Below are 23,016 nucleotides of genomic sequence, written 5' to 3'. Positions count from 1 at the left end.
TCACAGTTCTGAAAGGTTTGTCTGTCTTTGGATCGATAACTGTTGGGTATAGCTTGATGATAGAATTGGCAGTCTTCATAGTAGGAAATCCCTTCTTTGTCTGATTTTCCAGAAATAACCTGAATTGAGTTGCTTGAGGATTGCCTGACGGATTCGCAAACGGAGCGTTAACAAGTTCAGTGAGATCAACTCTTGTCCAAGATTCGAAATCATGAACATTCTTGTAGTATTCAACATTATTGCTCTTCCGTCTCACGACCCACATGTTCAAATGGTCGTGGAATCCCCATGATCTAATCCCAGATTGGTCACCATAAGTATGAACGAATTTCTTCTTTTCAAGATAAGTACGAGTGATTTTTGGTTGACCTGGAGGCGCGTTGTCATCTGAACTTCTCTTGAACATGATTTGTGGTTTCTTGGAGGATTCATTCAGCTTTGCTTTCTTGATGGCTATTATATGAGGAGCTTGGACAGGTTCTGTGGGAAATTTATCATAGATCATAGTTTTCTTGGATGCGGAGGAGTCACCAGGATGGGTTACAGATGGAGGGTCAACTCGAAGGATTTTCACTGAGGACTTGAATTTGTCACCAAGTTCCTCTGTCAGTTTTTGTTTCATGTCAAAGTAGCATGCTGACAGAGCACCAAGGTGAGTCTTAAGAGTTGTAAGTTTCTCAGTCTTCAGTGCCTTGTCTGCTTCGAGATCATCGATACGAATGATGAGCTGAGCATTGGTGGCTTTAAGATCAGCAATACGAGACTCGTGCTGACTGATCATGAGGTCTTTCTCAATGAGTTTCTGGTTCAGCACACCAATCTCCTTTCTCAGCTCAGGCACTGAGGCATCATCATCTCCAGATATACCTTCCTCAAAGGATATTCCTTTTCCGCTTGAGGAATGAGTTGGACTTAATTGTTGGGCCAAATGTATGGCTAGTCTCTCAGAGACAGCGTCATGATAAGGCCTTGAAGGAGACGATCTCAGGCCAGCAGACGAACCACCAACTTCATGGATAGAGCTGGGACTCTCTTGAATGGGCAGAGATGAGGAAGGAGCAACTGTTGTAGATGGAGGAGTCTCTGTGGTTTGAGTTTGATCAGGAAAAATTACTCCCACCCTTGGATCAATTATGCGTCTCTTTATCGGCGGTTGGGAGGTCAGGACTGTCTGGGAATCACTTGTAACTGGCTCGGATGTAGGAACCACATTATCAAGGGGAGATTTGTGGGAGGTCAGGACTGTCTGGGAATCACTTGTAACTGTTTGATTAGGCTCACAGTGTTTGGTCCGAAGGCTTTCATGTCAAGAATCTCTCCTGTCTTGACCAAATCGGGAAATAGGTTGTTGATGAAGATCTGTATAAATCTTGGATAGAGCAGGAATTGATCCTTTGACTTCTTGTTGAGATTTGTAACCATTTCCTCCAATATGAACTTAGAAAAATTGAATTCAATCCCTGCAGCCAATGCGACTAGTGCCTGAGTATTTCTCGAGGATATTTCGTCTGAACCACCCTTTCGTCCAGATATGCAGTTCACGAACACGTGAGCTAGAAACCTCCAGTAAGGAGGTAACAGCTTCTTTAGGGTTGGTGGAAAGACTCCTTCGTATCCCATCTTCTCGAGATACTCATCAACAATTCTCAGATCGATGTCAGTCGGGTAAGCAGCTTTGTCATCAATCTTCAAGATATCTCTGATGAATTGCTCAGAGATAACAATTTTGCATCCCCTGACAGAAGCTTCAATTGTCACTGATCCATTGTCTCCATTCTTGACACTTGCAGATCTCCAGAATTCGTTGATCATGTTCAGATAAACAATGGGGTTCCAGGTAAGTGCGGTTGAAATGCAGCATTCCCTTAGCCTGTACATCATCGATTTGAACTCATTATGTGCTACTGGAGGATCGTCAAGAAGGATGGACACATTGTGACTGTCTGCAATTTTTAGACTTGCCATTTTACCTGCACAAAACTGGCCAGGTGAGAAAACATTTGATAATAACAAATTAAAAATTATTTTCTCAATTAATTCCATTTATTTTGGCCATTTAAAATAAATTTCATTTGTCAAAAATTTGGTTCTCGGTCAAGACAGTTAGACCGAAAATCCTAGGACCGAACACATGTTGATCGAAAGCTAATTAAGGAACCGAAAATGGCTTAAGTGAGCCGATTTGACCGAACACGGCTTCGACCGAAAGCCGTCTAAGCCGGCTTGACCGAAAACGGCTCGGCTTGACCAAAAGCCAGTTAGCCGGTGAACCGAAAACGGCTCGGCTCGACCGAAAGCTCCGACAGTCCCCTTTTTCACGATTTAGCCTCGATTTCTTGGTCGATTCATGGCAATAAACACATAGGCATGGTCGGAAACTTCATACCTATAAGATTATGGGGTCGATTGAACGAAAAATCACAGAAAAAATTTCGAGATTTGAGAGAATTTTAGAGGTTTTCGGTCAGAGTGAATGAAATGAGGGAAGAACCGAAATCGGTGGAACCTTTTTCTTTATATACCAGATCCATACCCGGTGGGCTGCACTCGAAAAATTGTGAGGCCCAATACCCAAAACCATTTAAAAATAAAACTCTTGGAGGATTAATTCAAAATAAAATAAAATAAAATAAAATAAAATAAAAACAAAACATTTTCTAAAAATTTATCAAACCTAAAAATGAAAATAAAATAAAATAAATAAAAAAATACTAAAATTTTAATTCAAACTAAATTTAATCCTCTATCTTGAAATTGATTAACCTTTTGTGATAACGGATCAAAGTTGTTAGACAATCATTTTCCATTTATCAATATCTCTCCTTTCATGAATAGATCTGGTCGATCACCAGTATTGTGGTCCACTTAAACACGAAAAATTATGACAATTTTTAGAAATGCTATCAGTGACAGGACAGATTGATCCTAAGTTACTAGATAAAAATACCTAAGGACCATTTATCTGACGACGACCAAGCATATTGTTGTCCACCTAAATTGAGCAGCGAGATCTACAGACAATCTAGAATTGTTCAATTTTAGATGTACTAGAACATGTTTCCCGCTTCCTGACATACCCCAATAATCAAGAACTTCCGAAATACTCCTTACTTTAGGTGAACAGACAATTATTAATAGAAAGGATAGATTTAGAATGCATATGCTGTACACTCAGGTCGGATCTTTCAATCACGCAGAGAGTGAAACATATGACTGACTAGAATTTCAGAGGGATTGAGAAGTTGAAGGTTGCATATGCTGTGTACCAGGTCGGATTTTTAATCACGCAAAGGAGACAGCATATGGCTAACAGATAGGAAGAATTGCATAGATAGAAGATGCAGAGAAATAGAGTTGCATATGCTGCAGTCCAGGTCGGATCTTTTGATCACACAGAGGAGGCAACATATGACTAACAGTAGGAGAGAAAGAAAATAATTTCCTACAGACCTACTTTATCGGAATTCCCCAGTCGCTCCGTCAATACCGGAATTAAGGACATAATCCGTACATCGAGGAAAAGTTAAACCACAGTTCTAGATACCAGTTCTTTAATGTTACTGGTGGATTCTCATGTATATCTCTCTGCTCAACCTATCCGAGCGTTGTATTGTCAGGCTAAATAGAACAATCTAGATCAGAAATTGTCAAATCTCTAGATTCCTTAAGTTCATCTGCACCTAGTCAAGACCATTAAATTTTTCGTGTCTACCAGCGCATCGAACACAGAGCCTAGACAATTTAGCTTTGGTACTTTACACAGACTCAGATTGCCTGTTATCACAAGCTGATATCACTTCCCATCACATCACTTCTCAATAATATTTTTGAATTTTTTTGTTTTTCTAATGTTTTTGGATTTTCTGATTTTCTAATGTTTTTGGATTTTCTGATTTTCTAATGTTTTTGGATTTTCTGATTTTCTAATGTTTTTGGATTTTTTTAATTTTCTAATTTTTGTATGGTTTTTGTTTATTTCTCCCCCTAAATTTGTGCATGGGTGAGAATGAAATAAAAATGCGCAAATTTAAACTAACCTAAACAAAAATTAATCCTCAAAACGAATCATTTTCAAAAAGTTTACCAGCACATCGAATCGAGCTTTGTTAAACGGCTTTGTGAACAAATCCGCCACATTATTAGTAGTGGGAACCTGTTCTAGCCGAATGAGCGAGCGCTCATAACAATCTCTGATAAAATGAACTTTGATGTCGATGTGCTTGGTTTTTGAGTGCTGGACCGGATTTTTAGCAATTTGGATCGCAGCCTCATTATCACAGAATATAGGGGTTTCTTGAAAATTCAAACCGTAATCCAACAGCTGATGTTGGATCCATATGACTTGAGAACAACAAGCAGATGCAGCCACGTATTCCGCTTCTGCTGTTGAGGTCGAGACAGTATTCTGCTTCTTGAACTGCTAGGACACCAGCCTATCTCCAAGAAATTGACATCCGCCTGAAGTCGATTTCCTGTCTAGCTCGCAGCCTCCATAATTGCTGTCAGCAAAAGCATACAGATCAAATTTAGAATTTTTCGGATACTAAAGACCCAGTTTTGGGCTGCCTTTGAGGTACCGAAAAGTTCTTTTAACAACAATAAGATGAGACAGTTTAGGATTAGCCTGGTAGCGCGCGCATTGACAGACCGCAAACATAATGTCTGGGCGACTTGCAGTCAGATACATTAGCGATCCGATCATCGATCTGTAGTACGTTTGATCTACAGATTCGCCTTCAAGATCAGGAGTCAGCAGTGGTCTCTCCGCCATGGGTGTCAAGGCAGGTTTGGCGTCTCTGAACCCGAACTTCTCGAGCATATCATCCACATATTTGGCTTGATGAATCAGGATTCCGGCTGAACATTGTTTGACCTGAAGCCCCAAAAACGTGGTCATGTCCCCCAACGAACTCATCTCGAACCGCTTTTTCATGACGTCCTCGAACTCCTTGCATAGCTGAGGACTCGTTGACCCGAAAATGATATCGTCCATATATATTTGGACAAGAATTTGATCTGGACCGACATGCTTGATGAATAGGGTCTGATCGATAGTGTCGCGGGAATAGCCATGGTCGAGCAAGTGCCGTGTGAGGGTAGCATACCAGGCTCTGGGAGCTTGATGCAGCCCATACAAAGCCTTGTCTAACTTGTAGACATGGTTAGGAAGTTTTGAGTTAACAAACCCAGGAGGTTGGTCAACATAAATCTCCTCCTTCACCTTGCTGTACAATAAAGCCGTCTTGACGTCCATTTGGTAGACGGTGAAGTTCATGTAGGAAGCATAGGCGAGGAAGATACGAATAGCCTCCAAGCGCGCCACCGGAGCATAGACTTCTGTATAATCAAGACCCTCAATTTGCCTGAACCTACGGACCACCAATCTCGCCTTATTACGGACAATGACACCCGAATCGTCTTGTTTGTTCCGAAACACCCATCTGGTGTCGAGAGATTTCTTGCCTTTAGGCAACTCCACCAACTTCCAAACCCCGAGCTTTTCGAATTGATTGAGCTCATCATGCATGGCATCCACCCAGCTGGGCTCATTCAAATCCATTTCGACGTTCTTGTGCTCTATTTGAGAAATGAAGCAAGAATAGAGAAATGTGTTGACGTCTCCACTCTGGCTTCTCGTTCGAACTCCGTCGCCCAGCTGGCCAATGATGTTTTCTATCGGATGATCGCGCTGTATGCGAGCGGGGATTTCGTGACTGATGTCATTGACTGAAACGGGAAGATTATGGATATTAATAGCTCCGTCATTTGCTGAATGATCCATGGTAGATGTACCAATTTTGTTTGTTGGATTTGCTACAAACTCATATGCGATTCGTTCAGGAAAGAGAAGTTCCATCAGATTCTGAGTGACAACGGAAGTATCTTTGTTCATGAACTCTCTTTCGACCGGAGTAAGAGGAGTACCATCAGCATCTGGAGTAGGTTGTTGCATTGATGACTCAGGAGAAGCGATTGGAACAGTAGACTCCACCGAAGGATCAGTAGCAGAAACCAATGGTGGTCTGTAGACAACCTCTTCATCTTCGTCTTCAATGATATTCTTCGAGCCAGAGGTAGACCCAGTTTGGTTATCAATCGACACACTAAAAGATTTGAATAGTGATGTGTAGTCAAATAGCCAATCAGGACCCACCCTAGCGTCCGTCTCATTCTCTTCAAGCCAGCGAACATCGAAAGACTCCACGATTTGCTTCGTCTTCTTGTTGTATACCCGGTAAGCAGTACGAGCAGCGTATCCGACAAAGTAGCAATCATCAGCTTTTGCATTGAACTTTGGGTTGGATTCCAAGTGGAGAAGGGTGCAAGGGCAGCCAAATACTCTGAAATGGCTGACAGACGGCTTGTGTCCATATAGAATCTCGTATGGTGTTTTCATCTGGGCTTTGTTGATCATGACACGATTTTGAACGTAACAAGCTGTGTTGATCGCCTCCGCCCAAAAGAAAACTGGAAGTTTATAATCACATAGCATCGTCCTCGCTGCGTCTTGTAATGTTCGATTTCTCCGCTCAGCAACACCGTTTTGTTGTGGTGTTTCAACAGAACTATACTTACGCACAATACCCTTCTAAGCGCAAAAATGATCAAAAACAGCGTTCTTGAACTCTGTTCCATTGTCTGTACGAAGCGCTTTCACTCGGTTGTTGGTTTGGTTCTCGATCATCACAATGAACTTCTTGATAAGGTCGGCGATCCCAGCTTTGTTGGACAGAAAGAAGACCCACGTGAAACGAGAGAAGTCATCTATCACAACGAGGCAGTACGAATTTAGGTTGATGCTGAGAACGTTGACCGGACCAAACAAGTCCATGTGCAACAACTGGAGCACCTAACTGATGGAGTTGACCTGCTTTGGCAGATGTGGTTTCCGATGGTGTTTGCCTTGAGCACAGGAAACATATTTTTCAAAAGTAATAAAATCTCTGACAGGCAGACCGCGAACCATTTCGTTCTTAGCAAGCCGGTTCAGGTTCTTTGCATTTGTGTGGCCGAGTCGACGATGCCACAGCATTGCGTTTTGTTCTGAGACTTTGGAAAAGAGACAAGTGACTTCATCGGGTATGTTGCTGTTCATGTCAATAAGGTAGGCATTCCCATCCCGCTTTGATTTGACGAGAATCCACTCCTCTGGGATGACAATGCCAGGCTTTAAGATTAGACATTATTTATCGGTGAAGTGTGTCGAATAACCCTTGTCACAGATTTGAGAAACACTCAGTAGACTATGCTTCAGCTCAGGAGCATAGTTGACATTTTCAAAACTGAGCACTCCGTTCGTCACCGTTCCTTTCTGCGTTATCTTTCCGCCTTCTCCGCCCGCAAAGGAGACATATCCCCCATTAAATGTTTGAATGTCGTGCAGTTGGGAGATATCTCCTGTCATATGCCAGGAGCAGCCGCTGTCGACATACCATGGTCTGACGACACTCCTCTGCAACTGTCCCTGCACAATGAGCGGAATTATTTAGATTTAGGGACCCAGGTCATCACAGTCCTGGGTTGACCCTTTACTTTCACAAATTTTTCCTTTGATTTCTCTTTTTCAATAGGTACAGAGGATGTTGATGACTGATCAGATTTTAATTTTGGCACCCATTGAAAATTAGGTTTTGAAATATTTTTCGTTTGAGTTTGCTTCGAGCCGGTGGATTTTCTACTCGAAGAGTTTGAAGATCCAGACCTACTCTTTGACGAAATCGACTTTGGCTTAGCTTGGGTCAATTTTGGCAAACTGTTTGTGAATTTATTGAAAACCTGTTTGTTCTTTTGAAAACCTGCCATTTTCTTGTTTTGATTTGTTTTCCAGTCATCATCTCGAGAGCGAGTTCTGGAGGATTTTCTAATTAAAGATCGTCCTCTAGACTCATTCTCTCCCCTTTTTGACATGTGATGCACAAACATCCGGTTTAGACAATTTCGGGCAATATGACCAGCAGTACCACAGTTGAAACAAATTTGTTTATTATCATTGGAAATGGTACTGCTCTTGTCAGATTTCTGGCTTTTATTATCTTTTCTAGCATTTTCACATTTGCAAGAACAAATACTAGATTGTGTAGCAAACGTAAAAGATGTAGAAGCACTCGAGTCAGATTTGGCAACTTTATCAGAAACAACATCATTATTTTCAATTTTATCATTCTGAAATAACACACCACCAGAAACAAAAACATTAGTGTTTGAGTTTAACACAGACTCATCACAAAATTCAACACCAAATTTAGACACAGAATTATTCGACTCGGACTTTTCAGCTTCTTGCTCCCCCTGAACTACTGGCATATCTGCACTTAAGGTAGAAATGTTAGTATTCAAAATTTTATCATTAGGCCCTGTTGCTTGTTCAGAGGCTGGCTTCCCATAAACCTGAAAGGTTCTCTGTCAATCTCTTGTTGAGATAGAGGAGGAGCAGTGTAATTATGATTGAAAGGAGGAGGGATACTCTCAAAACCTAATCCTACTTTTTTCTGGTTTCCACATGTAATGTCCTTCCACTGCATATGTTCCTCTATCATTTTTGCAACTACTTCACTTGACCCATCGAATTTGTTAAAAATAAATTCAGCATTTTCAAGACGATTTTTCAATGAGTCAAGTTCAGCGGTCACAGCAGCAAATTTTCTTTTGAGATGATCATAATTCTCGCATTTGTTGCTGTAATCCTCTTGCAGTTTCTTAAAGTCCTTTGTTTTATTCTCTAATTGTGTTTTTAAAGGCTTTTGATTTTTCCTAAGTGTGTAACCCTCATACTTAAGGTCCTCGTTCTCTCTCTTGATTAATTCAATTTGCCCACGTAAGAATTTAACAGTCTTAATACAAGATTGAGAGCAACCTAATTCACTGACCTCAGGTTTAGCAGGCTCTGGAGTGGTTTGCACCATGAACGCAAACTGAAGATTCATCATCTCTTCTTCAGGGTCTTTCTCTGCTTCTTCCTCCACACAATCCTTGATTTGAGCAAGATGCGCATTTTCAGGTCCTGAAATATTCAGAGCCTGAATTTGATCTTCCCAATCAAAGGATTGGGCCATCATCGCCAAGTTAGCAGTCTGATTGCTTGAAGATGATCCTCTGTTGACATTGTTCACCGGCACCATGGTTCGCTCAGAATTCTCCCTTCGATCTGGCTTTAGACATTCTCGAGCAAAGTGTCCAGGTTCATGGCAATTATAACACCTCAGCTTTCCTTTGTTGAACCCTACTTTCTTGTCAGAGTTCACACTCCAGTTATTCTTTCCAGTTTTCTTGGAGAATTGTTTTGCCCTAAAAACAGCCATAGCCATTTGCCATGTGATGTCCATCTCTTCCACATCCTCAGGATGGATCTGGTCTAGGTCAGCAAATGAGAGTTGTGGGGAGAGTTCTCCGGCCACAAAAGCATTGTAGCAGTTCACCAGACCAGTGGCGAGGGCCAGATTTTCTTCCTTTTCTTTCAAAGATGAAGCTTGAGAATTGATTCCATGAGATTGAATGGGTGCAGCTGTGGATGAACCAACACTAGAACCAACATGTTGAGCTAAAGTTTGAGGTTGGGGAACTTGAATGTGTTGCATTTGAGGGATCACGTATGAGGTAGGTTGATGAGTCACATAGGGTTGAACTTGTGGAACATGAGAAACTGGAGGAGCTTGAGGGGTAGAAAAGCTTGAGAAAGCAGTGTTGTTGGTGGTTTGGATCCCAAGATTTGCTGTGGAGTATGAATTAACATGATTAATCTCCCTTTGCTTATCATTGAGATCGCAAGCCTTGATGATCGCCATTGTTTCCGCCAAACTCAACCTGTTCAAATCTTTGGTCTTTTTGATCACTGAGACATTCATATCCCAGGATTTTGGTAGAGAGTTCAGCAACTTCTTGTTGATCTCCGATCTTGTAACCATCACACCATCAGAGCTCATTTCTGTGGCAAGTGTGATAAACCTTTGCAACTGATTCTCAAGTGTTTCTCCCAAGACATGGTTAAACATATTGAACTTCTGTCGCAACATGTCTTGGCGACTCTGTTTCATGTATTCATTCCCTTCGTATACTTCGATCAGTGCTTCCCATAAGGCCTTTGCTGATTTATACTCACGGAAACCTTGAGCAATTTCCGGAGATAATGCCATGGTAAGTGTGGCGAGAGCCTTTTCCTGCTCCTCGACTCTCTCAAAATCATCGTCCGTGTAATTTTCAACCTGCTTGTCAGTTATGGTTCCATCTTCCAATGTGATTGTGATGCGGATTGGACCTCTAAGAATGCTTCGCCATATCTTGAAATCCTTAATTTTGATGTACTTCTTGATCCGATATTTCCATTCTGAAAATCCTTCTGCGGATAAAAGTCATGGAATTCGAGAAGTGGTTCCCATAATGACATCTAATTCGTGATGAGCTGACATGCTTTGAGATTCCATTTTTGTATTTGATTTTTGTTGTTTTTATTTTTTAAATTTTTAATAAAAATTAACTTGAAAAACAAGCAAAAAGGTCAAAGAAAAAGGTTTTCGGTTTCTGAATGTTCTGTGGGTTTTCGGTTTCTGAATGTTCTGTGGGTTTTCGGTTTCTGAAGATTCAAAGCAAAATGATTTTCGGTCGAAGAACACAACAGATTTTGGTTGAAGAACAGTTTTCGGTTTCTGAAGATTCAAAGCAAAATGATTTTCGGTTGAACAACACAACAGATTTTGGTTGAAGAACAGTTTTCGGTTTCTGAAGATTGAAAGAAAAATGATTTTCGGTTGAAGAACTTGAAGTTTTCCGGATGAAGAACAGTTTTCGGTTTCTGAAGATTAAACCGAAAACTAACAGTTTTCAATGAGAAACTTAGTTTTCTGATCTGATTCTGATTTCCAAACACAGCTTCCAAACAAACTAGATCGGACAGAAAAATGGTTGAAGATAAGTTTTCAGTTTATGAAGATCCAACCGAAAACAATGAGAATTCAACCGAAAAGCTGAATTCCAAGCTGATTTCAATTCCACACGATGCAGATTCTGATCTGATCTTCAAAACTCGAGCAAATAGTAAGCTCCTAGATACCGAGAACGTGAAGAACAAAGCTGTGAAAACCGAGAACTGAATAACAAGCTTGATTGACACTGGTTAGGCTCTGATACCAATTGTAAGGTCCCTGATGGAAGGATCTATACCAATGATCAATCAAGCACAAGAAAATAAAGAAGAAATCGAGTAGAAGATTAGATGAAACCGAGCTTCCATACAATAACACACGGAAATTGTCGGATACAACTCGGGACCGAAAACACCAAAATGATCAATCACAGATCAACAACCCTGACAAATGACCTGACAAGAGCTATATATACTAACTCGACCGAAAACAGGTTTCGGTCAGGCAGACCGAAAGCCTGTTTTCGGTCACACTCTGACCGAGAACAATGCCTAGACCGAAAACGACAAACACACACAAAAGACTCCAAATTACATTGTCAAATGCCCTAACTCATCTATACATTGTTGCCTAGCCCAAACCATATATATTGGTCCTTCAATTTTTTTGTCAGAAGGTCCTTTTGATCTCCTATGTTTTCACAGGACAGACATTTGAGGAAAATACGATTTGTTTTTCAGAAGACAAAACACATAATAATATCTTTTTGACCTCTTTTTCCAGAAGATAAAAAAATAGCTTCGAATTTTGAAAGACGTTTTCTAAGTTCTAATCTTAATGTGATATTTATTTTTCCACCATTGCTTCCGATCCCGCCGCCATCACCTCCGCCACTACCACCACATACGTCATTTCCTCCGCCTCCGCCTCCGCCACCACCCCTCCTCCTCCACCACCACCACCACAATTATTTTTTATAAAATACTTTAAGAGAACAAAAAATTATTTTATGAAGACTAAAGACATGAAAAAAGACTTTTGGTCCACATCTTATTCCACATACATGCGAAATGATTGAAGACCTTTTACCTTCAAGTCATACCCAACGATGGCCCTTATGACTACCTTTAACGGAACAGTGTTAAACCATGTCAAAGCACAACAATTCCTACACTTCAAGTCCTAAATATGTATCTCAGGTCTAATAATACAAAGATACAACCTTGAACAAAACATCACTCATGACTACGATCCATAAAGTGATTTTGATGCGGGTCAAGTCCAATACTTATTCTCCTAATCAAGTACCTATGAAGTTGGTAGCAGTTCTTGCAATTCTCATCTCCATGAAAATCAACCAATCCACTCATATTAGTCTTACCTTATAGATTCTCCCACAACTATGAACGACTATGGACATTTAGAATAACCTAGTTATTCAAGGATTTAAACATGCTAATATAGAACACAACAATTATTCAATGAAAGACTTATATCTAATATATCAATTCATTACAGTAAATGTTGCTTGTACTGTTCCAATATCCAAATACTAAATTTCAATCAAATACATCTACTAATGTCAACAAGGCTCTATAGCACCATCTTGACTTTCATACTTTAGCTAATGAAGGAGCTTTGTCAAGTAGATTTGTCAAACTTGATTTGTATAAACTTTGCGGATACAAACATTTTCAGTTTTATATATATATCTCCTATATAAATAAAACGATTGAGAATGAATTAGATGCCTAAATATGACTTAAATACCAATACTTGCGTAATGGGATTACTCATAGTCATAATGAACTATACATTAAGCATCTTTGTATGTGGTTCTCCAAACCACAAGGTACTCTTACTCTGATGTGTAACTGTAATTAAAATCTTCATGGAAACACTATCCATGTAACTTTCTTGTCATTGATAATGAGGACACACCCGATTGTGACTGAGAGTCATCTCAATCTATTTGAAAATTTAGCACATGTGTAACAACTTTAAACATAGCTTTCTTTCAAATACTCCGTATATTAGGAATATTTCTCTAGTTCTCACAAGTACTTTAGAATGTTCCTATAAGTCACACAATGACCTAATAAAACTCTTATTTATTATAAAGACATGGAGTTTATATAATGTTTAAACACCTTTTAAACCATTTCAAATATTTTAAAGTTAGTTATTCATAAGTACTACAATAAAACGATTTTCAACGAAAAATCGATTTTTAATCGGTTAACCGGTAAAAAATATCCATTTATAAACATCTTATGTTATCTTTTAAATATTTTTTACTCAAACTCCAAGTGATATTATCTTATTTTAAAATGTTGTTTGACATGTAAAACTCATTTTCATACACAAAACATAACATACAATAACATAAAATAAATTTCACATGCATGCTTTATAATGTATATAAACCAAGCCATGTCTAGTAATAATTTTTGTGAGTCATCACAAGAATTATTAAGTCTTTCCTAAATGACTTAGAGAAACTTCAAAAGGTCTTAAAGCTCCCACTTGCCAAGTCAACTCTTGCTTGCAAATGGACTTCAAATCTTCATGTTGTGAAAGTTGCAACACTTAAACCCTTACGACTATAATTAAGCCCAAAACCAAAAGTAGAAGCTTATGGTTGGGATTATGGTCTTAAATGGTTAAGTCATCTCTAAAGAGCTCATTTCTCCATCTTGTTACAATTAAAAAGAAATACAACTAGTCTAACTAATTTATTACAACAAATCAACAAATAAAAAATTACCTATTTATCTGTTACATCTTATGAATAAATAAATATCAACCAAACAATACAAATGTCCAAATGACTTGTTTATACACAACAACATATCAAATATTATAACAAACAACTCTTTGTTTTTACTAAGGCAACTTTTATATAACCAAAATGCATGAAAAATTGTTATATATAAAAATAAACAATTTTAACTAGGAAGTTGCCAAAGAATACAAATATGGATTTTTCTTACCAAAAGAAATTCATGCTTGTTTTCCAAAAACCAAAGATTATCAAACATAAAAAATCATTCTAACATATAAAAGATGGCTCTGATACCATTGATGGTATTTGATACAAAATATAAGTTTGTTTTCACAAAAACGGGCAACGGAAGTCTTTAAAAATAACAAGTCTATTTTTAGTTCATAATAAAACCAAACCATAAATGATCCATTTATAGTGGTTAGAATGAAATAAAAAACACAACCCAAGAGTGTTTAGAATGACAACCTTTGAAGCCTTTGAACCCACTTGGTTTTGGGGTGTTGATGAAGATAGAAAAATCAAAGAGTATGATTTTCTCTATAAATATCCACCATCAAGAGTAAGGCACTTAGAATGATAGTTCCTTCTTGTATAACGTACTTCTTAAGCCTTTAAGTGCTTAACTCAAATAAGCACTAAAGGAGAAGCACTTTAAGCCACCAAATACTTGAATAATCTTCAAAAGAAAGCACGAGAAGATGCAAGATGCATCTTACAGTTTTGGTGAAGAAATAAGAGGAAGAAGAGAGTGTTTCACTTAGCCAAAATGAAAGCCTCTTGCATCTCTTATATAGTCCATGCAAGGTAAGGGCTTTACATTAAAATAATATAAATCAACTCTTCTCTTTTCAAGAAGCATGGGGCAAGGCGTGGAGGTTGACAAGCAACCTCCATAATATTTGATTAATTTCGGCCATACCTTTTAAAATAAGAAAGATTCTTCAATTTTTATAAACTCAAAGTTTATAAAATATAAACTTTGTCTTTAGGTAAAAGACAAAAGAATTCAACTAGTCCAAAAGGTTGTGCATGACTTATTAATTCGTATCATATGAAATAATGGCTAGTTATACTCTTATAATTATATAAAATAATAATTATTCCCTAATACAAGAATCGATATTATTTATTAATAATCACATTAATAATAAATATACAAAATGTGCCAACTTGATAAATGTGTGACCCTATATGATTATATATTATTAGCAATATCACTCCATAATGATTCTTGGGCATATAGATTCAACACCATATTGAAACTGTATTATCAATGCTCATCCTCATTTGCTCAATTTACTATTTAACATCCCTTATGTACAAGTCATGTGAGGGTATTTATGTCATTCCCCCTATATTCCTCATTTGTCTTACCGACATTTACTTTATCATCCAAAAAAAGGTTTCAAGTTTCATCCCCAAGGTTTGTCAAGAACCATTATAGACATTCTTAGAAAAACACGACTATTTGATCATAAGGTTATTTGAACTTCATAAGGTGTGGTTTTCTCAAATTATGTTGTGAATGTGGAACATTGAGCTAGTTATATTGATCTAAACTAACAAATAATGTAAGGTATTAATTTAGTTATAGGTTCCGAGAAGTAAGTTCGAATAAAAACAGTAAATAGTGTGAAAACGTAAAAACACTATGATTATGTTATTATTCTGCAATAAATGTTGTATGTGTGTATTATTGAAGTAATTGAATGTTAACATTTGATTATTCATATATTCATTAGAATGTTATTATTCTATTATAAATTTTGTTTATGCGCATTATTGTAGTAAATTCTAATATTAGTTTTAACATGTGATTATTCATCTATTCAATAATGACATAAAACTGAGGATACAAAATTCATTGCAAAATAATAACATAAAAATAGTGTTTTTATGTTTTCACATTATTTACTTTTTTCATTTGTCTGGTTCTGATAGTTCTGATAGTGGCAGTTTGTAATTTTGTATTATTTCTTGAGTTTAGATGGTTAATGACATGGTTAAACAGTTAAAAAGCGTATTAATATTAATTATTTATCATACAAAAATAGCAACTCACAACTTTCATGTTATAACTATAAGGATGAAAGCGATAACAATTTCAACTTTTGAAATTCTATTAAAAAACCAAAATTTCTCAAGCTCTCAACTCTTAAGGAAAAAGGCTTGAACAGTAAAAGAAAAGAAACCGGAAAAAGGCTCACCTTTATTGTTGATCTTGAACTATCGAAGGAAGAAATTAATGAAAAGCCAAAACTAAATCTCAAATTCTACCATCGATGAGGATAAAATGTAAAAGTGAAAAAAAATATGGTTGTTTGTCATTTACGGTTCAAAAAACTGTACAAAAATAGGGCAATTTCGATTGTGCATTGGATAAGGGGCCCAAGTCGACTGTAAATGGATAAAGATAATAAAAACCGAATCAAAATTTGACAATTTCAATGGAACAGTATGATCCTAATTACGATCTTACATATAAAACGATCCTATTATTGTGAACCAACAAAGTTTTTATAGATAGGATCCTAGGATGTTTAAGGATCTTAACATCAACATCCCATCCTGACAACCCTGTTTTGAACACTATGTAAATATATATTTCCACACTCCACAGGCAGTCAAATGAGGTGTGTTGTTGCTGTGTTTGAAATTTTAAACGCCATGTATGATTTGGTCTCTCTAGAACTGCTCAACCTGCACTCACCCGAAGCCTCTTCGAATTTTCTTCCAACAAGAGGAAATACATCCCTAAATCAGCAAACTACAAGATTAATCAGATAGATTTTCTGTTCTTTTTTTTTTGGATTTCGGGTTTGAAACGTAACTGAAAACATCACTACTCGTTCCAACTATTCTTCACGATGGTGGCCAATATATACAAGAATTCCTCACGACATTCCCAGCTAGAACTTGTCTGTAACAATGAAATTGCTGCAATTGTCCTTGGTTATATTGATTTCATTAGCATTAGCACCAACATCAACGCTAATTTACGCGAGACCCGGATGTACAGATATGTGCGGGAAAATCCGGATTCCGTACCCATTCGGAATCGGGACAGGGTGTTATATCAACGAATGGTATGCTGTTGATTGCAACTCATCGACACCTTACCTTTCTGCGATAAACAACCTAGAACTATTGTCTCTGAATTTGGAAAATCAAACGATGGCAGTTAATTTCTCAATGAATTCTGATTGTGTAGACACAATCCGGAATAACAGTCAAATCTTGAGCGTCGACTTGGGTGAGAGCCCTTTCCTCTTTTCTCGAGAAGATAACAAATTCACGGTTGAGGGGTGTGGAAATGCAGTTATCTTGGATCAAGGGGGAAACTTGGTCACAGGGTGTTCAACGATATGCCAAAACCAAACTACCAACCAGAGAGACGATTGTTATGGGATCAATTGTTGCCAAACCACGATTCCTTACTATCTTAAAACATACAGCATTGACACTACAGGCTTGCAAAGGCAGAGTCCAGGTGGAGTTTGTGGGTCTGCCTTCCTGGTGGATGAACAAATGTACTTGCCTGGCAGGTTTTCTGGGCAATCTGCCATTGTTGAGAACACATTTGTTCCAATTTCACTTCGGTGGACTCTAAGACTAGAAGAAATTGGTGAAAGAGATTGTTCTTCTATGGCAAGAGAGACTCTTTATCTGGGTAATGGTACCAACAATGAATCTTACAAATGTACTTGTAGGCCAATTGAAGAAGGAAGCCCGTATTTAACTAATGGATGCCAAGGTATGCAATCTATTTCACTAATCAATATTTATTTTCATTAGCTACTTTCAAATGCTCTTGTTTTTGTTTTTGTTTGTGTTGTTGTGATTTATAACCGGAGGTGTTCGTTTTTGTGTGTTTTAGTTGTTAAAGAATGTGCCACTTGTATCGGTGAATGTTAGGTATATCAGGGGAACATTACATGCATTCCTAATCCTCTCTCTCAAGCTAAAAGAAAATCATCAACGCTTGGAGTTATTCTAGGTAAAAACAAAAGCCACAAGTTACTCGTTAAATGGCGAACATACATAATTTAAACTTATTTAAATGGCGAACATACATAATTTAAACTTAGTAAGGTGTTGATTCTTTTTTACTTAATGGACTTAATAATGATAACATATAATCTGATAAGCTATATATAGTAAGGTGTTGTTTCTTTTTTCTACTTGTTGCAAAAACAATGACTCAATGAAGAAACTCATCGAAATACGGTTTTCCCCCATTAAGTCATAAAGTTTTTACAAATTTTCCATCACTTGTTTCCCATTTCCTCAAGTCTGCAATTATTTTTTCAAATATCTTTAAACCGAACCCCGAAACCTCGAAATGTTGTGTTTGAACTTGATTGCTTGTTTTGAAAATGGAATTAACCTTTCAAAATTATTGTGTTTTTTTTTTTGTAGGTGTTAGCATAAGCGTCGGGGTACTACTTCTCGTGGCAATCATCTTCGCACTTTACAAACTACTCAAAAAAACAAAAGACAAAAGACAAAAAGCACGGTTTTTCAAACGTAATGGCGGCCTACTTCTAAAACAACAAGAATCCGCCGATGAAGGCATAGTCAACAAAACCACACTTTTCACCGCGAAAGAGTTAGAAAAAGCAACCGACCACTTCAGTGAGAATCGAATCCTCGGTCGAGGAGGCCAAGGCACTGTCTACAAAGGCATGTTAACTGATGGAAGGATTGTAGCTGTAAAAAGATCAAAAATAGTAGATGAAAGCCAATTAGAACAGTTCATCAACGAGGTGGTTATCTTATCACAAGTCAACCATCGGAACGTGGTCAAACTTTTCGGATGTTGTTTAGAAACCGAAGTCCCTCTTCTTGTATCCGAATTTGTATCAAATGGGACTTTATACGAACATATTCACAATGAAACTGAGGAGTTCCCAATGACATTAAACACAAGGTTACGAATTGCAACCGAGATCGCCGGAGCTCTCGCTTATTTACATTCTGTTACTTCAATTCCGATATACCATCGAGACATTAAATCGACTAATATACTTATGGATGACAAATTTCGAGCAAAAGTTTCCGATTTTGGGACTTCGAGATTCGTATCAATTGATCAAACACATTTGACGACGTTAGTGAAGGGGACTTTCGGGTATTTGGATCCGGAATATTTTCAATCGAGTCAATTTACAGAAAAGAGCGATGTTTATAGTTTTGGTGTTGTATTGGTTGAGCTTTTGACGGGTGAAAGGCCAATTTCAATGACGCGAATCGGTGAGCATAGAAGTTTGGCTACTCATTTTATGTTGGCTATGGAAGAAGGTGAGGGGATGGCGGTTTTTTATCAGAGGATCGTGGAGGAGGGTGGTCAGCTTGAGGTTATGGCGGTGGCTGAGTTGGCGGTGAGATGCTTGAATTTGAACGGGAAGAATAGGCCCACGATGAAAGAAGTGGCGTTAGAGTTGGAAAGAATTAGGTCAAGTTATGTACCATTTGGACATGGTTATCGGAAGTCGATGTATAATGGTGGAATAGATGAAGAAATGATTTTGCTATCATATGATGATGATATGACATCAACAAGTATGACTTGATTGGAATGTTTGATTTACTTGAATTATTATTTTATTTTTTACCATAAAATATTCTATGTTGTACTTCTTATTTATATCATATGAATTTAGAGATCTTACTATGGACTTTCTGAAATTTGTTATATTTTCCGCTGTGCATGCATTTACGTTGTGTTTCTTAATCTCTTATATTCTGCTCATGTGTGTGAGGTTACTTGTTTTTCTCCTCCCCTTAATAACATGCGGTGGCGCACTCAAGCATATTTTAGTTAGGACATTTGGGTTAAAGCTACCGAATTGTTTGTATACACGTTGATGCAACTAGGCTTGTGATGTCTTGACCCAATACAAGACAAAGATGTACAGTTGAAGACGGATGTTAAAAGTCAATGCCTTATGTTGTGTGCAACCAATAGTCATATTGAGTCGGAGACGAAAGGTATGACCAAATTACAAACTTGTGTCAGGAAGCTATTTGTGAGCCTTATCATCTTGAGGTTGAACTAGACGATAGGGAGGGTAAGGTTTTTGATATACAAGAGCGAGGTTGGATGTTAAGGAGAGTTGTAAGATGTTGAGCATGGATAATAAAATGCTTTTTGATGGTTAAATATCTAATGTTGTTGATTATTAGTATGTATTGGTGTTCAATATCTATTAAATATTGATGATTTAGTATCTAGTGGTTTCAGATGTTGTCCTCCATTCTTGAGGTCAAGGGTTCAAATCCCGTCTAGGACATAAGCAGAATGGGGAGTAGTTTAGGAGTACATTAGATTTGTCGTTCCAAAAAAAGACTAGTGGTGTTGATGATTTAGTATATAGTAATGTTGTTGGTTTAGTATCTAGTGGTGTTGATGATTACTATCAATGATGTTTATGATCTAATATCAAACGGTATTGCGTATCTAGTGGTGTTGATGATTTAGTAGTGTTGATGATTTTATATCTAATGGTGCTGTTAATTTAGTATCTAGTAGTATTGATCATTTAGTATCTAATGTTAAGTATCGGGTAATGTTGACAATTTAGTATCTAGTGGTGTTGATGATTTAATTCTAGTGGTCTTTATGATTTAATATCTAGTGGTGTTGAGTATATAGTGATGTTGATGATTTAATATCTATTGTTGAGTATCTAGTTGTGTAAATAATTTAGGGGTGTTGATGAGTTAGTATCTAGTGGTGTTGATAATTGTATTAATCATTTAGTATCTAGCGTGCTAAGTATCTAGTAGTGTTGACAATTTAGTTTCTAGATGTTGATGCTTTACTATGTAGTGGTGTTGAGTGAGGGCCTGTTGGAAACTATTAAGGATGTGCTTTCTTTTAACGTGTTTTTTAAGGCGATATAATTGTTGCAGAATGTTTGTATACATTACTACTTCAAGCAAGGATGTTGTGTAATGATGGTGAAATTTTATTTATACATTCTTGACAATGAGATTCTCTCTTACAAATATAGGTGAATGGAGGATAAGAAGGTTGTTTTTGTTGAATGATATTTTACTGTAGTCATAGACCTGGAAAATATGAATTTGTGATCTTACATGCTTTGTATGCATTATGTCTTCATTTTGGAGGTGTTAATCCTCTGTCTTAGCGGGATGTTTCTTAGTTTCCTTGTTGCTTGTTTGGCAGACACCTCTTGGTGTTGTGTTGGTGAAAAATGATTATTGTGACCATGTTTCTTTAGTGTTATACATTTTGGTCTATACTACTTTTGCTAATAATTTTCTTCATTTGGTCTCTTTAGGTACCAGAGTACGACAAAGTCGATATTGATGTGTTTTAGGTGTCTTAACCATTATGGGGAATGGTATGATGCCGTGATTATATGGGTATATTTATCTTTAGTATATTGTAATTCATAAACAAGCTAGGAAATTTAATAAATTAAGATATCTTTCATTTCATCTTAATTTAATCTACACATTTTTGTAAGCCAAAAAAGTATAAAATACTATAAAAAATGAATTATAATGTAGACAAATGGTTAAAGTTTACTAAATGGATTAAAGAAACTTTTTTTTCAAATGTTAGGGTTGTCGTGTCATATGGGGGTTAGGTTTTGCAGGTCTAAATGACATCCATTACCATTGAACACGTCAAAGGATCAACCTGCCTAAAGAATTCACATTTGGTACCATGCATTCAAGTTAAGTGTTGTTTTCGAAGTTACCAACTAAAGAAATTAACAAATCTTAACCATTACCACTTGGAAGCATAAGTATAGGGTTGTTGGATGTCCAAGATGTTGTATCACAGTAGATCAACCACACGCACAAAAAGCCATTTTCAAATGAGAGGATTTATGTTTGACGAAGATCGAAGAATGAGAATGAATACCACTTTTCTCTCTTCTTAGAAGAGCCAATGGAAAAAGATATGTTAGCTTCTCTGTTCAGTTATTGCTGTTAGGGGTATTATAGTAATTTAATTACTAATTAGTTAGCAGTCGTTATTTTGATAGAGTAGTCTGTATATATTGTTCTTGTTATCTTCTTTGTAATTAGTTAATCAATACAATGAAGATTGAAAATCATTTCTTCTCTCTCAAATTCTTGATTGTTTACATGGTATCAGATTAACGATCCGAACTTCAATTTCTGATTCAATCTTCAATTTCTTTCCGCATTCATCTTCAATCATTCTTCCTTTCACTCGATTTCATCTTCAATCGATTTCTTTTTCAAATTGATTGTTTCAATCATGTCAGGAGAATCTACAATTGACTCAATTTCTGTTTCTAATCCATTTTACCTTGGATCCTCTGATAATCCAAGTATTGTTCTTGTCACTAATGTCTTCAATGGCGTTGGTTTCAACGCATGAAAACGAACAATGATTATTGCTCTGTCTACAAAGAACAAGCTAGGTCTTGTTGATGGCTCGATTTCTCAACCTGTGTCTAATTCTCCTATATATCATGTTTGGTTTCGTGCAAATTCCATGGTTATCAGCTGGATTTTAATTTCACTTCACAAAAATATCGCAGATAACGTTCTTTTTCTTCAAACTGCATCTCAGATCTGGAGTGAACTGGATCAACGATATGAACAGTCCAGTGGTGCATTGATTTACCAGATTCAACAACAACTATATTCAATGTCTCAAGGCTCAGATGATTTTCCTACTTACTTCACCAAACTCACGAAGATATGGGATGAGTTACGTATGGTACAAGATCTTCCAGCTTGTTCGTGTAGTGCAGCAACTGCTCTTAACAAGTTTTTTGAAGATCAAAAGCTTATTCAGCTTCTCATGGGGCTTAATGATTCATACAAAATCATCCGAGGTCAGATTCTCATGATGAAACCCTTGCCTACGTTGTCTACTGCTTATGCCTTACTCATTCAAGAAGAACATCAAAGAGAAATCAATGTATCTCCTGTCTTTAACAGTGATGCAATTGCTATGAATGTCTCTAATAATTCCAATTCTCAGTCTTCTAAGAAGAATCTTACCTGTACCCACTGCAAGAAGACAGGTCATACAAAGTCTCAATGTTATAGACTTGTTGGATTTCCCTCTACATTCAAGTTCACAAAAGGAAGAAAAGATGAGTCTTCTTCTGCTGTTCACAATGTTAGTTCCACATCTAACATCACTTTTTCTCCTGAGCAATATCAACAACTTCTTCAACTACTGAATACAACATCAATCAACAACAACTCTTCATCATCTCAAGTCAATTCTGCCATTACTGCAGGCTCTCTTAATCCTAATGGTACATCCTTTTCTTTTGAACATTTTTGTGCAAATGCTTATAAGTCCTCGCATCTTCTTCAAACACATAATTCTTGGATCATAGATTCAGG

The 23,016-nt window shown here is 37.2% G+C and overlaps 1 pseudogene; it reads left to right on the top strand.

The window, feature by feature from the left end:
* The first annotated feature begins 16,467 nt into the window (after positions 1-16,467).
* On the top strand, positions 16,468-22,030 carry LOC145131327 (wall-associated receptor kinase-like 8; annotated as a pseudogene).
* The last annotated feature ends 986 nt before the right edge of the window (positions 22,031-23,016 follow it).

The sequence above is a fragment of the Lactuca virosa genome, chromosome 8, assembly GCF_052849685.1.
Source record: "Lactuca virosa cultivar CGN04683 chromosome 8, Lactuca_virosa_CGN04683_v6, whole genome shotgun sequence".
NCBI classification, from domain to species: Eukaryota; Viridiplantae; Streptophyta; class Magnoliopsida; order Asterales; family Asteraceae; genus Lactuca; species Lactuca virosa.
This window is presented reverse-complemented; position numbering and strand designations above follow the sequence as displayed.